Genomic DNA, 15,317 nt, shown 5'->3' on the forward strand with positions numbered 1-15,317 from the left:
TGTCGAAGATGTCCACTTCCATCAGAATACATCCTCATACAGTATTGTTGTTGAAGTATATAATGATCTCCTGAAGTATATAATGAAATGATCTGCTCATTTCAGTCAGCATCTGTTCTTGTAAGTCTTTCCATGCCTCTCTGTATTCATCCTGCTGGTCATTTCTTATAGAACAGTAATATTCCATAACATTCATATACCACAATTTACCCAACCATTCTCCAATTGATGGGCATCCCTTCATTTTCTAATTTCTAGCCACTACAAAAAGGGCTGCCACAAACAAAAAATGGTGTTACTCTTAAAAGAACCCTTCTCCAGGGAAGTCACACTCACAAAAAAAGATTGGGAATTTGGATGATATGAAAGATGATGATATCCACAACACTTATACAGAAATTAAGAAGAGAGGGCTTGGGGGGGAGGGGGAAGAGATAATAAATTCTGTTTAGAAATGTGAGCTTGAGATGTCCATGGGATATCCAGGTCAAGATATCCAAAAATCAGTTGGTAAGAGAAGATGAGCTCAGAAGAAGATAGGGCTGAATATGTAGCTCTGGGAATCAGCTGCACAAAGATAATCATTGAATTGGTAAGAGCTGATGAGATCACCAAGTCAGATAGTATAGAAGGAAAAGAAAATAAGGCTTAGGAGAGAAGATCCAGGAAAAAAAGATTGAAAATGAGGGAGAACCAAGAACCATACAAAAACCTACATAAGAGGCTACAAAGAGATCAAGAAGGATGAAGATTGGGAAAAAGGTATTAGATTTAACAATTTAAAAAACTAGTTCAAATAATTTAGAACTTTAGTAAAGTTGTAGGATATAAAATAAATTCGTATTTCTACACATTACTAACAAAACTTAGTAGAAAGACACAAAAAGAGAAATTTCATTTAAAATAATTGTAGAAGTTTTAAAGTTCTTGGGAGTCTACCTGCCAAGACAAATCCCGAGATGATATGAACACAACCAAAAGAATATCAAGAATATCAAGAGAATCAAACTGATCCAAACATTCTGAAGAGCAGAAATATAGGCCAAAGGTCTATAAAACTATGTGTTCCCTTTAATCCAGCAATGTTACTACTGGATCAGCATCCCAAAAAGATCATAAAAGAGGGAAAAGAACCCAAGTGTGCAAAAATGTTTGTAGTAGCTCTTTTAGTGGTGTCAAGGAATTAGAAATTGAGAGTATACCCATCAATTGGGGAATGACTGAATAAATTATGTTGATATAAATATAATGGAATACTATTCTATAAGAAACAATGAATGGGCTGATTTCAGAAAAAAAAAAAAAACGGAAAAGACTTATGTGAAGTGATGCTGAGTGAAATGAACAGAACCAAGTAAATATTGTACACAGTAATAACAAAATTATGTGAGGATCAACTATGATATTTTTAGATCTTCTCAGCAATACAGTAACCTAAGATATTTCCAATAGATTTCGGATGAAAAATGTCCTTTATATCCAGAGAATGAACTAGGAAGCCTGAAATGGATCAAAACATAGTATTTCTTGTAGTTGTTGTTTTGTGGTTTTGTGATTTTTCCCTTCTTATTTTTCTTTCCCAACATGACTCATGGAAATATGTTAAAATTGATTGTAAATGTATAAATTATATTGGTTTGCTTGCTGTCCTGGGGAAGGGGAAGAAAAAGGAAGAAGGACAAAAAAATGAAAATGAAAATCTTACAAAATGGAAAGTTGAAAACCATCTTTACTTGTAATTGGAAAAAATATATATGCCATTAAAATAATTTTTAAAAGACTATCAACAGAATCAATGAAAAAATATGAAGAAAGGTAATCTTAGTCTTAGCACATCAAATTTCATACTATATCCCAAGAAATAATCATCAAAAAGCATTTGACTAAGAAATAAAGAGGTGGATTAGTGGAATAGATTAGATACACAACATATGGTAGTAAATGGCTATACTATTATAATATTTGATAAACCCAAAGATCCAGACTTTAGGAATAAAAACTCACCATTTGACAATAATTTTTGAGAAAACTGGAAAGCAGTTTGGCAGAAACTATATATAGATCAACCTCTCATACCACATACCAAAATAAAATCAAAGTGAGTAAAGTTTTTTTGACATAAAGAATATCATAACCCAGCTTCTGGGAATAAAAAAATCACTATTTGACAAAAATTGCTGGGAAAATAGGAAAATAGTATGGCAGAAACTAGTCACGGACCACCACCTAACACCCTATACCAAGATAAGGTCAAAATGGATTCACGATTTAGACATAAAGAGTGAAACTGTAAGCAAATTAAAAGAACAAAGGAAAGTATACCTCTCTGATCTGTGAAAAAGGAAAAAAAAGAACAGGAGTACAGTATGAAATGCAAAATGGATAATTTCAATTTACATACACACACACACACACACACACACACACACACACATATATAATGTGCAAACAAAACCAATGCAGACAAGATTAAAAGGGAAGCAGGGAAAATCTTTATCTTCAAAGGTCCTGATAAAGGTTTCATTTCAATACATAGAGAATAGACTCATGCACAGGAATACAAGCCATTCTCCAACTGATAAATGGTCAAAAGATAGGCAATTTTCAGTCAAAAAAATTAAAACAATTTCTAGTTATATGAAAAAATGCTCTAAATCACCAGTGATCAGAGAAATGCAAATTAAGACAACTCTGAGGTAAAACTCTCCACATCTCATATTGGCTGAAATGATAATGATAAATGTTGCAGGGAATATGGAAAAACTAGGACACTAATACATTGTTTGTGGACTTGTGAACTTGTCCAATCATTCTGGAGAGCAATTTGGAACTATGTCCAAAGAGCCATCAAACTGCATACCCTTTGGTCCAGCAGTGTCTCTACTGAGTCTGTATTCCTTAATAATCCCTTCCCTTCCCTTCAAAAAAAAGGGAAAAGGATACACATGTGCCAAAAATGTTTGTAGCAGCCCTTTTTGTAGCGGCAAGGAAGTGAAAAGTGAGTGGATGCTCATCAGTGAGAGAATGAATGAATAAGTTGTAGTATATGAATCTTATGGAATATATCTATATATTCTGTAAGAAACAATTAGCAGGATGATTTCAAAGAGACCTGGAGAGATTTACATGAACTGATACTAAGTGAAATGAACAGAACCAGGAGATCATTGTACACAGCAACAAGATTATGTGATAATATTTAATATGGTTCTTTTCAACAATGAGGTGATTCAAGCCAGTTCCAATAGACTTGTGATGAAGAGAACTACCTACATTCAGAAAGAGGACTGTGGGGACTGAATGTGGATTACAACATAGTTTTTCCACCTTTTTATTGTTGTTTGCTTGCTTTTTGTTTTTGTTCTCATTTTTTAACTTTCTGATCTGATTTTTCTTGTGCAGCACAATAAATGTGGAAATATGTATAGGAAGATTATATATATATATATATATTGGATTACTTGCTATATAGAGGAGGGGGGAGAGAAAAGGAAAGAGAAAATTTTGGGACACAGTTTTGCAAGAGTAAATGTTGAAAACTATCATTGCACGTATTTTAAAAATAAAAAGCTGTTATTTTAAAAAGAACATAAATAAATTAGGGGAGGATATCAAATTTTACCTGTGAGATATACAGATTAGGGAAATTTTGCATCCAAATAAGAAATAGTGGAAATCATAAGAAGCATCATGGCTAATTTTAATTACATGAAATTAAAAAGATTTTGTACAAACAAAACCAATGCAATCAAAAGTAGAGTTTTGTAGCAAGTTTCTCCAATAAAGGCCTCATTTATCAAATATGTGGGAAACTAATTATAAAAATGAAAGCCATTCCCTAATGGATAAAGATTCAAAGATATGAACAAGCTATCAGTAGTCGCAGGAAAAAGCCCTTTAAATCACTTTCAGAGAAATGAGTATAAAATAACTCTAAATTATCTTCTCACAGCTATCAGATTGGCTAACATGATAGAAAAGAAAAATGATAAAAGGATGTAGGAAAATAGGTATACTAATGCACTATTAGTGGATGTATGAACTGATCCAACTAACCTGAAAAACAATTTGGAACTATTAACTAAAGGGCTGGGGGGGAGGGGGGATTTGTGCATACCATTTAAAACAATTAGAAAAGATAAAACATAATTTTAATTACATGAAATTGAAAATCTTTTGCACAGGCAAAATTAATATATGTATAAGATTAAAAAAAAAGAAGCAGCTCACTGGGGAAAAATGATCTTTGTATTAAATTTCTCAATTAAGGATTTCGTATCCAAGTTAGACAGCTAATGGAAATATCTAAGACCAAAGCCATTAACAGAAGTCAAAGATTATAAACAAACAGTTATCAAAAGAAAAATTGAAAACTATTAACAACCATATAAGGAATGCTTCAAATCACTAATATAAGAAATGCAAAATAAAGAAAACTAAGAGAATATGATGATTACAATAAAATAAAGGAAAATAATATTGCAGACTTTATAATTCTCATTAGAGCAAAAACCAATGTTGACTTAGGAAAAATAATGGGATACATACCTCCTGCCTCTTAGCACAGAAAATGTAGAGATATATGGAATGAGGTATGAATTTTCAGGAATAGCTAATAACCTGATTTGCTTTTTTCTTGACAAATTTCTACTAATTTGTTATTTGGGAGGGTTCAAGTAGAAGATAAATAAAATATTGCAAGTGCAATAGTAGAAACAATAGAAATTCTGTTCTTTCTCTTTTTTTAAGTATGGGATTTGAAGTCAGAGAATGTGGGTTCAATTTTTTCCTCTGTTACTATTTAACTTTGGCCAAATTATTTAACCTCTTTTGTACTTCAGTTTCCTCATCTGTCTTTCTTAAAAATGTCTTTCTTTAAAATATCTTTTGTCTACTTCCATAGAACAGGAAAAGCCTGTTCCCAAGCCATAAGGCAAAATTTCTAATCCTTCCTTTTTAATCCTATAGAAATTCAGAAAGTACAGCTCACCCTGCAAATGTCCAGCTCCCTGCTGGCTAAATCTAATTGGAATCTTAGACAGCTAGCTCTTCCCCACATAATAAGATTCCCCTAATTCCTCACATGTTCATCACCTGTCCCTCCAAATGGGTAAATGTAGGAAATATGACATTTTCTCTCACGTCATTATAGGACTCAGAATTTTAGCCTTGGATAGGATTTTGGAAATTATCTCTTCCAATCCCTTCAATTTACAGAAAAGACAGCTGAAAGAGAGAGAAGCCAAATAGGCTAGAGCTGAACTAAAGAAGAAAAAAAAATGGCCAGTTGTGTTGAGGGAAGGGGACATTCTCCACAGAGTGCAAAAGTAGGAAATTTTTTTTAAGCAAATGAAAATTTGGTCTCTTCCTCTAAGAAAAATGGTTGATCCCTTCCCTCATGATTTGAATTTTTGCAGCTATTTTCAGCCAAGTTGAGTTTGTGGATTTGGGAGCTACAAAACCACAGACATTTCAGATATACACTCACTCCCTTGTCTGCCTAGGATACTGAGTTTCCAGAATGTAACTGTCCCTTCCATTAATAACATATTGATTGTTTTCACACAGGCCCAAATGACTCTCTTTCAGCATGGGGCCAAGTGGACCTAAAAGTGGAACCCTAACTACATCATCAATGATACCTTTACTTCTTCAGTATTCAAAGTACAGGTATGAAATGTTGTTTTTAAAAACTTCACCCAATAACATGACATCATTTCAATATATCAGATTTCATCTATTCAGGCCATCCAACTGTTAAATGCAGCATTATTTTTCTCTGCTTTTATAAAACCCGCCTTTTCTATACCAGGCCTAACTCAGGCCAATCCAGTAATTTAAATTTGGGATTAGGATATAATGAAATACTAATGGACCATAAAATGAAATAAAAACAAATTTATTGATTATAAGACTAAAAACAATGCAATTCTTATTTAGATTCAAATAAAACTTTGCACAATGGGCAGTGACCCCAGAGAGCACTGGGAATTCACCAAAGCTTTCATATAGGCTAGGCTAGCCCTACAAATAAAATTTACAGATTAACCTAGTCCCAAGTATGGCTTCCTTACTTTCTTAAAAAGAAACTACTCCAGCCTATATAAAATAAGTGTTATTCCTACCACACCATTCTTGGCAACATAGAAATACACCAAGTTTGAATAAGGAAACCTGGTACATAATTTTCCCAGCTGAATTTAAAGTATTTCTATTATGCATTAATAACATCTTATTTCCATGAAAGCTAGACTTTTTAAGCTAAACTTTATTGTAATGATCTCTTATGGGAACCATCCAAATTTTTTTTTAAAGGCAGGAGTGAACCATCCTTCCTAGTACTATACCAGTCTGAATTCTGAAGTTCATCTAGTCTTTACATTTGCATGCACTACAAATCAGATTAACTTCAGCCATTTTATATAGATCTTACCAGCCTTAGAAATCCAAAAAGAAACAAACAAAGAAGTAAAACCTATAGCATTGTTTCTCTCAGAAAACCACCCAAAGAGTTAAGCCCAACTACTTTCTGGAATTTATTCCTTGTATCTCAAATGCTGCCCATTGTTTATCCTATTCCTTCTTTTTTCTCTCTTCAATTGAAATAGCTAAAGATCATCTTTATCTAATAAAATTATCTTTCACATGGTGTAGTGCTATTAACTTTCCTACTCTAACTCTGCTATCATGAGATCACAGGATTTTAGAGGTGAAAGAGTCCTCAGTTTCAGTCCAACTTGGAACTGAACAGAAATCCTTTCTACATTGTACTCAATGAATAAAGTCTCTGCCTGAAAAGTTTCAACTTGAGGGAATCCAGCAACTCCTGAGGCAGACTAATCAGATGTTTTATTGATTTATTGTTTACCAGTATTTGAATTCTCTTTACTCCACCCTGGTCCCTGTTCAGGTTCCAGAAATTCTTTTAAACAACTGGGTACAATTTGGGACTTTGTAAGTAGAAACAATAATAGAGTTTTCCTTTAAAGAAGCAAAAAGGCCATCTTCGTGATTTCTTCATCTAAAGGCCTAATCTAACTTATTTGAAATCAGGACTCTGAAGGCTTTAACGGAATTCTGAAGTCCCATCTAGCTCTAAACTTATGTCTTACCCAGTGAATTCAAGTTCTATAACCATGATATCCCCTATTTAAGTAGCAAATTCATCAGAGGCCATGTCTGTACACTAATAAGTTCAATGGTTGTACCCTATGAAAGTAGATACAGAAGTTGAGAACTAGAAGGAATCCTAACAAGCATCTATTTTAATCATTTAATTAAGTTAGAGAAATATCTATGAATGCCCATATGAAACACAATACGTTATGGGAGATAGTAAAATATTAACCTATTATCACATAGGTTATGACAGAAGACCTACAGGTACCAGTGGATAAAGCACTATCTATACGTGCATATATTTTGAAAACAAAAAGCTTAAAAAATGAGTCCTTTATCAGAGACACTTGCTATAAAGATTGTTTCCCAGCTTTCTAATTTCCCTCTAATCTTGGATAGTTTTGTTTATACAGAAGTTTTTTTTAATTTAATATAATCAAAATTATCTATTTTGTATTTTGTAAGGCTCTCTCTTATTTGGTCATGGATTTTTTCCTCTTCTCATAGATCTGATACATAGATTATTCCTTGCTCTTCTAATTAGATTACAGTTTCATCTTTTATATCTAAATCATGTACATATTTTGACCTCTACAATCTATGTAAAAGAAAGAAGCTATTTCAGAACCAGGAAGAAAATATTCTGAGCATCTGAATTTGTGAGATTGGAGTAGTAAATACAGCACTTCTAGTATGTCTTTTAAAAGCAAAACTGAGTTATAAGAGAGAAGGGAAATATTGAGGATAGTCATTCATTCTATAAAAATCTTAGAAAAGGAGACCCAAATTAAAGGGTCAATTTTTTCTCCAATTTACCCTCTCAATGCCTTAGCTACCACAGACATGCTAATATAATCTGCTGTTTTATTATTCAATTAAAAGATTAGGAACTAACTAAAAATAAATGTAAAATTTAAGGTTAAACAAAGAACCTGATCTCTGCCTAGATATTGGGAATTTTCCTAAATGGGGGCTCAGATTGGTTGTAATTTTAGCTGGAGAACTTTTCATGGAAAATAAATTTTCTGAGAACGAAGAGAAAATGAAGTGGATCTTGGGGGCTATAATATTGTTCCCTAGGCCTAAATGAGCTAGATAAGGCAATTACAATGATTAGATGTTATAGTTCTGTGATTTATTGTTCTATAAATGTGGCACAGTAGAGTGGAAGTAGCATTGATTTAACATCAGAAATCTAGGCATGAATCCTAACTCTGCTATTTGCTACCTGTATGAACTTGGACAAGTTAAGTTACAACCCTATTAAACTTCAGTCAGGAGACTGAAGTTTCTTTTGAAAATTAGAGAGTTGGAGTCAGTAATCTCTTAAATTCCCTCTAGCTCTAAAATTGCATCCTGTGAAAAAGAAGGGCTGAGTAGGGCATCAAATAGAGGTAGATTGTTAAAAGAAGAAAGGAAAAGAACCCAAAGGAAACATTCATCAAATAGTGGTAGGGTAGGAACTTTCAAAATATGGGAAAGAGGGAGAAAGATGAAATAAACTGAAGGAAACACAAGTTTAGTATTTTAAAACACAGTATCCATGATCTCCCAATTAATCCCAACTTCAGCATTTAATGGACAAAGACAAGCTACTAAGCTATGAAAGTCTACATTTATTAGAACATGAAAGGGAAAAAACTACAGAATAAACATATTGCTCTCAAGAAAGGAACATTTACTATTTTCTCTTCATTCTTCTAAACTTTATTTCCATCAAGCAATAAACTGGGAAAACATTTTTACAGTCAAAGGTTCTGATAAAGGCCTCATTTCCAAAATATATAGAGAATTGGCTCAAATGTATAAGAAATCAAGCCATTCTCCAACTGATAAATGGTCAAAGTATATGAACAGATAATTTTCAGATGAAGAACTTGAAACTATTTCTAGTCATATGAAAAGATGCTCCAAATCATTAATCAGAGAAATGCAAATTAAGACAACTCTGAGATACCCCTACACATCTCTCAGATTGGCTAAGATGACAGGAAAAGGTAATGACAAATGTTGAAGGGGATATGGGAAAACTGGGACACTGATATGTTGTTGGTGGAATTGTGAATGGATCCAACCATTCTGGAGAGCAATTTGGAACTATGCTCAAAAAAGTTATCAAACTGTGCATGCCCATCAGTGTTACTACTGGGCTTATATCCCAAAGAGATCTTAAAGATGGAAAAGGAATCTATCTGTGCAAAAATGTTTGTGGCAGCCCTATTTGTAGTGGCTAGAAACAGGAAAATGGGACTTCCGGGGATGGAGCCAAGATGGCGGAGCAGGCACACACGACTCTCTAAGCTCCTCTCATTCCCCTCATAACCAACTATTTAATTCAGCCTCAAAAATAACTCTTCACTACACTGGCCTCTGCAATAAGAGTCGAGAAAGAGATTAAAGGAATTAGAGTAGGCAAAGAGGAAACCAAACTATCACTCTTTGCAGATGATATGATGGTATACCTAGAAAACCCCCGAGATTCTACTAAAAAGCTATTAGAAATAATTCATAATTTTAGCAAAGTAGCAGGATACAAAATAAATCCCCATAAATCCTCAGCATTCTTATACACCACCAACAAAATCCAAGAGCAAGAGATACAAAGAGAAATTCCATTCAAAATAACTGTTGATAGCATAAAATATTTGGGAATCTACCTACCAAAGGAAAGTCAGGAATTATATGAGCAAAATTACAAAAAACTTTTCACACAAATAAAGTCAGACTTAAATAATTGGAAAAATATTAAGTGCTCTTGGATCGGCCGAGCGAACATAATAAAGATGACAATACTCCCTAAACTAATCTATTTATTTAGTGCTATACCAATCAGACTTCCAAGAAAATATTTTAATGATTTAGAAAAAATAACAACAAAATTCATATGGAACAATAAAAAGTCGAGAATCTCAAGGGAATTAATGAAAAAAAAATCAAATGAAGGTGGTCTAGCTGTACCTGATCTAAAATTATATTATAAAGCAGCAGTCACCAAAACCATTTGGTATTGGCTAAGAAATAGATTAGTTGATCAGTGGAAAAGGTTAGGTTCACAAGACAGAATAGTCAACTATAGCAATCTAGTGTTTGACAAACCCAAAGATTCTAAATTTTGGGATAAGATTTCATTATTTGATAAAAACTGCTGGGATAACTGGAAATTAGTATGGCAGAAATTAGGCAAGGACCCACACTTAACACCACATACCAAGATAAGATCAAAATGGGTCCATGACCTAGACATAAAGAACGAGATTATAAATAAATTAGAGGAACATAGGATAGTTTATCTCTCAGACTTGTGGAGGAGAAAGAAATTTGTGACCAAAGATGAACTAGAGACCATTACCGATCACAAAATAGAAAATTTTGATTATATCAAATTAAAAAGCCTTTGTACAAACAGAACGAATGCAAACAAGATTAGTAGGGAAGTAACAAACTGGGAAAACATCTTTACAATTAAAGGTTCTGATAAAGGCCTCATTTCCAAAATATATAGAGAACTGACTCAAATTTATAAAAAATCAAGCCATTCTCCAATTGATAAATGGTCAAAGGATATGACCAGACAATTTTCAGATGAAGAAATTGAAACTATTACCACTCACATGAAAGAGTGTTCCAAATCACTATTGATCAGAGAAATGCAAATTAAGACAACTCTGAGATATCACTACACACCTGTCAGATTGGCTAAGATGACAGGACAAAATAATGATGAATGTTGGAGGGGATGCGGGAAAACGGGGACACTGATGCATTGTTGGTGGAATTGTGAACGAATCCAGCCATTCTGGAGAACGATCTGGAATTATGCCCAAAAAGTTACCAAACTGTGCATACCCTTTGATCCAGCAGTGTTTCTATTGGGCTTATACCCCAAAGAGATACTAAAAAAGGGAAGGGGACCTGTATGTGCCAAAATGTTTGTAGCAGCCCTGTTTGTAGTGGCTAGAAACTGGAAAATGAATGGATGCCCATCAATTGGAGAATGGCTGGGTAAATTGTGGTATATGAATGTTATGGAATATTATTGCTCTGTAAGGAATGACCAGCAGGATGAATACAGAGAGGCTTGGAGAGACCTACATGGACTGATGCTAAGTGAGATGAGCAGAACCAGGAGATCATTATACACTTCGACAACGATATTGTATGAGGATGTATTCTGATGGAAGTGGATTTCTCTGACAAAGAGACTTAATTGAGTTTCATTGGAGAAATGATCGACAGAAACAGCTACACCCAAAGAAGGAATACTGGGAAATGAATGTGAACTATTTGCATTTTTGATTTTCTTCCCGAGTTATTTTTACCTTCTGAATCCAATTCTCCCTGTGCAGCGGGAGAACTGTTCGGTTCTGCAAATATGTATTGTATCTAGGATATACTGCAACATATTTAACATATATAGGACTGCTTGCCCTCTTGGGGGGGGGGGGAGGAGGGAGGGAGGGGAAAAAACGAAACATAAGTGATTGCAAGGGATAATGTCGCGTAAAAATTATCCTGGCATGGATTCTGTCAATACAAAGTTATTATTAAATAAAATAAAATTAAAAAAAAAATAACTCTTCACTGCTTAAATTCATGAAGATTAGAAGCACTACAATTTACCAGCCCAAGTCAATCTAGAAGATTGCCAGGTAAGGTTTGTGCTGAGGGGCCAGGAACAGACTAGCACAGGCAGCAGGAGGCTAGCGTCCTGAGCAGACCAGGGGCAGGAGTGATCTCTGTGGCTAGAGAAGTTAAAGGGACCGCTCTGCTATAGGCTAACTGCTCTGCCTTGATTACAAAGCAGTAAACTGGCAGAGAAATTAAAGCCTAAAACAGAGGGTCCTCTAAAAAATGCCAGAACCTAATGAGATCTGGCTGTAACCCCTCAAACCAGGAAGTGACTGCGGCCACATCCTACAGTTCGGGGCTTTTGCGGGGCAGTTACTAATCTGCACGGCAGGGGGGCACAGCCTGGGCAGCTTCTAATCGGCAGAGTGGGGGGCACAGCCTGGGGCAATAGAACCTCCCCAGATGACTGTGCTTCCCCGGCAGACACTTCCCGTCCCTGCAAATCCATTCACTGTTCAACTGCTAATACTCACAGCCCCAGGGCAGGCTTTGGCTTGGGAAGTGAAACTTTCACTGCTCAGCATCTAGCCCCAGGGCACTCATTATCTCACACAGCCAGGGTTCTTTGAAGGGCATTTTCCCAGCTCAGCCCTGCAGGCCTGAGTTATTTTCGGGTGGGGAACTCTTTCCCAGAGCACTCCAGTACCTCGCTGCTTTTTGTAGCCGGCTGGCAGGACAGCTACCCATCCATATACCTTTCACTGCTCTGCAGAGGAAGCTGGTAACCTCCTGGCTCTGAAGGCAGACCTTAAAGGTTTTAACAAAATGAGTAAAAAATAATCAAAAGAACGATTGATAGTTTCTACACAGAAAGAGAACAGCTTTTCAACCCTGAAGAGACTAATAGCAGACAGTCTCCAGACAATTGTTGGTCTCCAATACAAAAGGCTCTCCTAGAAGAGACTATTAAAAACCTTAAAAGAGAGCTGGAAGAGAAATGGGGAAAGGAAAGAGAAGCTATGCAAGAGAGTACAGCAAAGGCACATAACTCACTAAAAGAAAAATTTGATAAAGTGGAAAAAGAAAACAACTTCCTGAAATGTGAATTGGAAAAGGTAAAAAAACTCCCAAGAAGTGCAGGGAAACAGAATTTGTGAATTGGAAAAAGAAAATAACTCACTAAAAAAAAAAAAAAAATTAGTGAAATGGAAAAAAATTCCATAGAACAAAACAACTCAATTGGACATATACAAAAAGAAGTTAAAAAAAAGCTAATGAAGAAAATAACTCACAAAAAAATCAGAACTGAACAACTAGAAATGACTGATTCATTGAGACATCAAGAATCAGTCAAGCAAAACCAAAAAAAATGAAAGATTGGAAAAAAAATATCAAATATTTACTTGGAAAAACAACAGACCTGGAAAATAGATCTAGGAGAGATAACCTGAGGATCATTGGACTACCAGAAAATTATGATTGAAAAAAAGAGCCTAGATACTATTTTACAGGAAATCATCAAAGAGAACTGCCCAGAAGTAATAGAACCGGAAGGGAAAATAGGTGTTGAAAGAATTCATCAAACACCTTCTGAAAAAGACTCTAAAATAAAGACTCCGAGGAATATTATGGCCAAACTTCAGAATTTTCAGACTAAAGAAAAGATTTTACAAGCAGCCAGGAAAAAACAGTTCAAATACTGAGATGCCACAATAAGGGTCACTCAAGATCTGGCTACCTCAACATTAAAGGATCGAAGGGCCTGGAATCAGATATTCTGAAAAGCAAAAGAACTTGGAATGTAGCCAAGAATAAACTACCCAGCTAAGTTGAGTATTTTTTTTCCATGGAAGAAGATGGACATTTAATGAAATAGAGGAATTCCATCTGTTTCTAAGGAAAAAATTAGATTTAAACAAAAAATTTTATCTCCAATAACAGGAATCAAAAGAAGTAGAAAAAGGTAAAAGGAACTCTTGAGAACTGTATTTCTGTTGTGGATATACATAATTTGATTTTACCGATATAAAAAAGGGAAGTAGAAATGGAAAGGGGATAGTGTCAGAAAAAGGGAAGAGGGGAGATAAAAAGAGGGAAACTACATGCAACAATGAGGCAAAGGAAACCTATCATATATGAGGGAACTTAGAGAGGGGGAGGAACATTGTGTGAATCCTACTCTCATCAAAGTTGGCTCAAAGAAGAAACAATTGACATTTGTTTTACAGAGATTCTTCTCTCACTTCATTAAAAAGTGGGAGAGGAAAAGGGAGAAGGAAAAAAAGTAATAAGGAAAGGGTAAAAGAAAGGGGAAGGGATTCAAAGGGAGGAGAGAGGGACACTAAAGAGGGAGAGCTGCGTGACATTAGTGGGACCAATAAGTTTAATACTAGGGAAGAAGGGAAGGAGGGCAAGAAAAAGAAAAGTATAATCTGGGGATATTAGGATGGCAGGAAATACAGAATTGGTTATTTTAACCGTAAAGGTGAATGGGATGAACTCTCCCATAAAGAGGAGGCGGATAGCAGACTGGATCAAAAGTCAGAACCTTACAATCTGTTGTTTACAGGAAACACATTTAAAACAGGGAGATACAGAGTAAAGGTAAAAGGCTGGAGCAGAATCTATTATGCTTCAGGTGAAGTCAAAAAAGCAGGGGTAGCCATCCTTATCTCAGATCAAGCAAAAGCAAAGATTGATCTAATTAAAAGAGATCAGGAAGGAAACTATATCTTGCTTAAGGGTACTATAGACAATGAAGCAATATCAATATTAAACATATATGCACCAAGTGGTATAGCATCTAACTTCCTTAAAGAGAAGTTAAGAGAGTTGCGAGAAGAAATAGATAGCAAAACTATAATAGTGGGAGATCTCAATCTTGCACTCTCAGATTTAGATAAATCAAATCACAAAACAAATAAGAAAGAAATTAAAGAGGTAAATAGAATATTAGAAAAGTTAGGTATGATAGATCTCTGGAGAAAACTGAATGGTGACAGAAAGGAGTATACTTTCTTCTTAGCAGTTCATGGAACCTACACAAAAATTGACCATATATTAGGACATAAAGACCTCAAAATTAAATGCAGGAAGGCAGAAATAGTAAATGCTTTTTTTTCAGATCACAATGCAATAAAAACTACATTCAGCAAAAAGTTAGGTGTAAATAGACCAAAAAGTAATTGGAAACTAAATAATCTCATCTTAAAGAATGATTGGGTGAAACAGCAAATTATAGACACAATTAATAATTTCACTCAAGATAATGACAATGATGAGACATCATATCAAAATTTATGGGATGCAGCCAAAGCAGTAATAAGGGGAAATTTTATATCCTTAGAGGCTTACTTGAATAAAATAGAAAAAGAGAAGATCAATGAATTGGGCCTGCAACTTAAAAAGTAAGAAAAAGACCAAATTAAAAACCCCCAATCAATTACTAAACTTGAAATTCTAAAATTAAAAGGAGAAATTAATAATACAGAAAATTAAAAAAACTATTGAACTAATAAATAAAACTAAGAATTGGTTTTTATGAAAAAACCAATAAAATCGATAAACCTTTGGCAAATCTGATTAGAAAAAGGAGAGAGGGAAATCAAATTAGCAGTCTTAAAAATGAA

At 34.6% G+C, this 15,317-nt stretch overlaps 1 protein-coding gene and 1 long non-coding RNA gene across 4 annotated transcripts in view; one reads left to right on the plus strand and one right to left on the minus strand.

Annotated features, from left to right (window-relative positions):
* Positions 1–15,317, minus strand: part of SEPTIN9 (septin 9) — a 324,173-nt gene that overhangs the window by 213,211 nt on the left and 95,645 nt on the right. The window lies entirely within an intron of this gene.
* The window catches only part of LOC127560707 (uncharacterized), a 32,709-nt gene that overhangs the window by 3,240 nt on the left and 14,152 nt on the right, over positions 1–15,317 (plus strand). For both annotated transcript variants that reach the window (XR_007953391.1, XR_007953392.1), the window contains exon 2: positions 5,569–5,670. This is a non-coding gene — a long non-coding RNA (uncharacterized LOC127560707). The remainder of the gene's footprint in view (positions 1–5,568; positions 5,671–15,317) is intronic.

This window comes from Antechinus flavipes, chromosome 4 (genome assembly GCF_016432865.1).
Source record: "Antechinus flavipes isolate AdamAnt ecotype Samford, QLD, Australia chromosome 4, AdamAnt_v2, whole genome shotgun sequence".
Classification (NCBI taxonomy): Eukaryota; Metazoa; Chordata; class Mammalia; order Dasyuromorphia; family Dasyuridae; genus Antechinus; species Antechinus flavipes.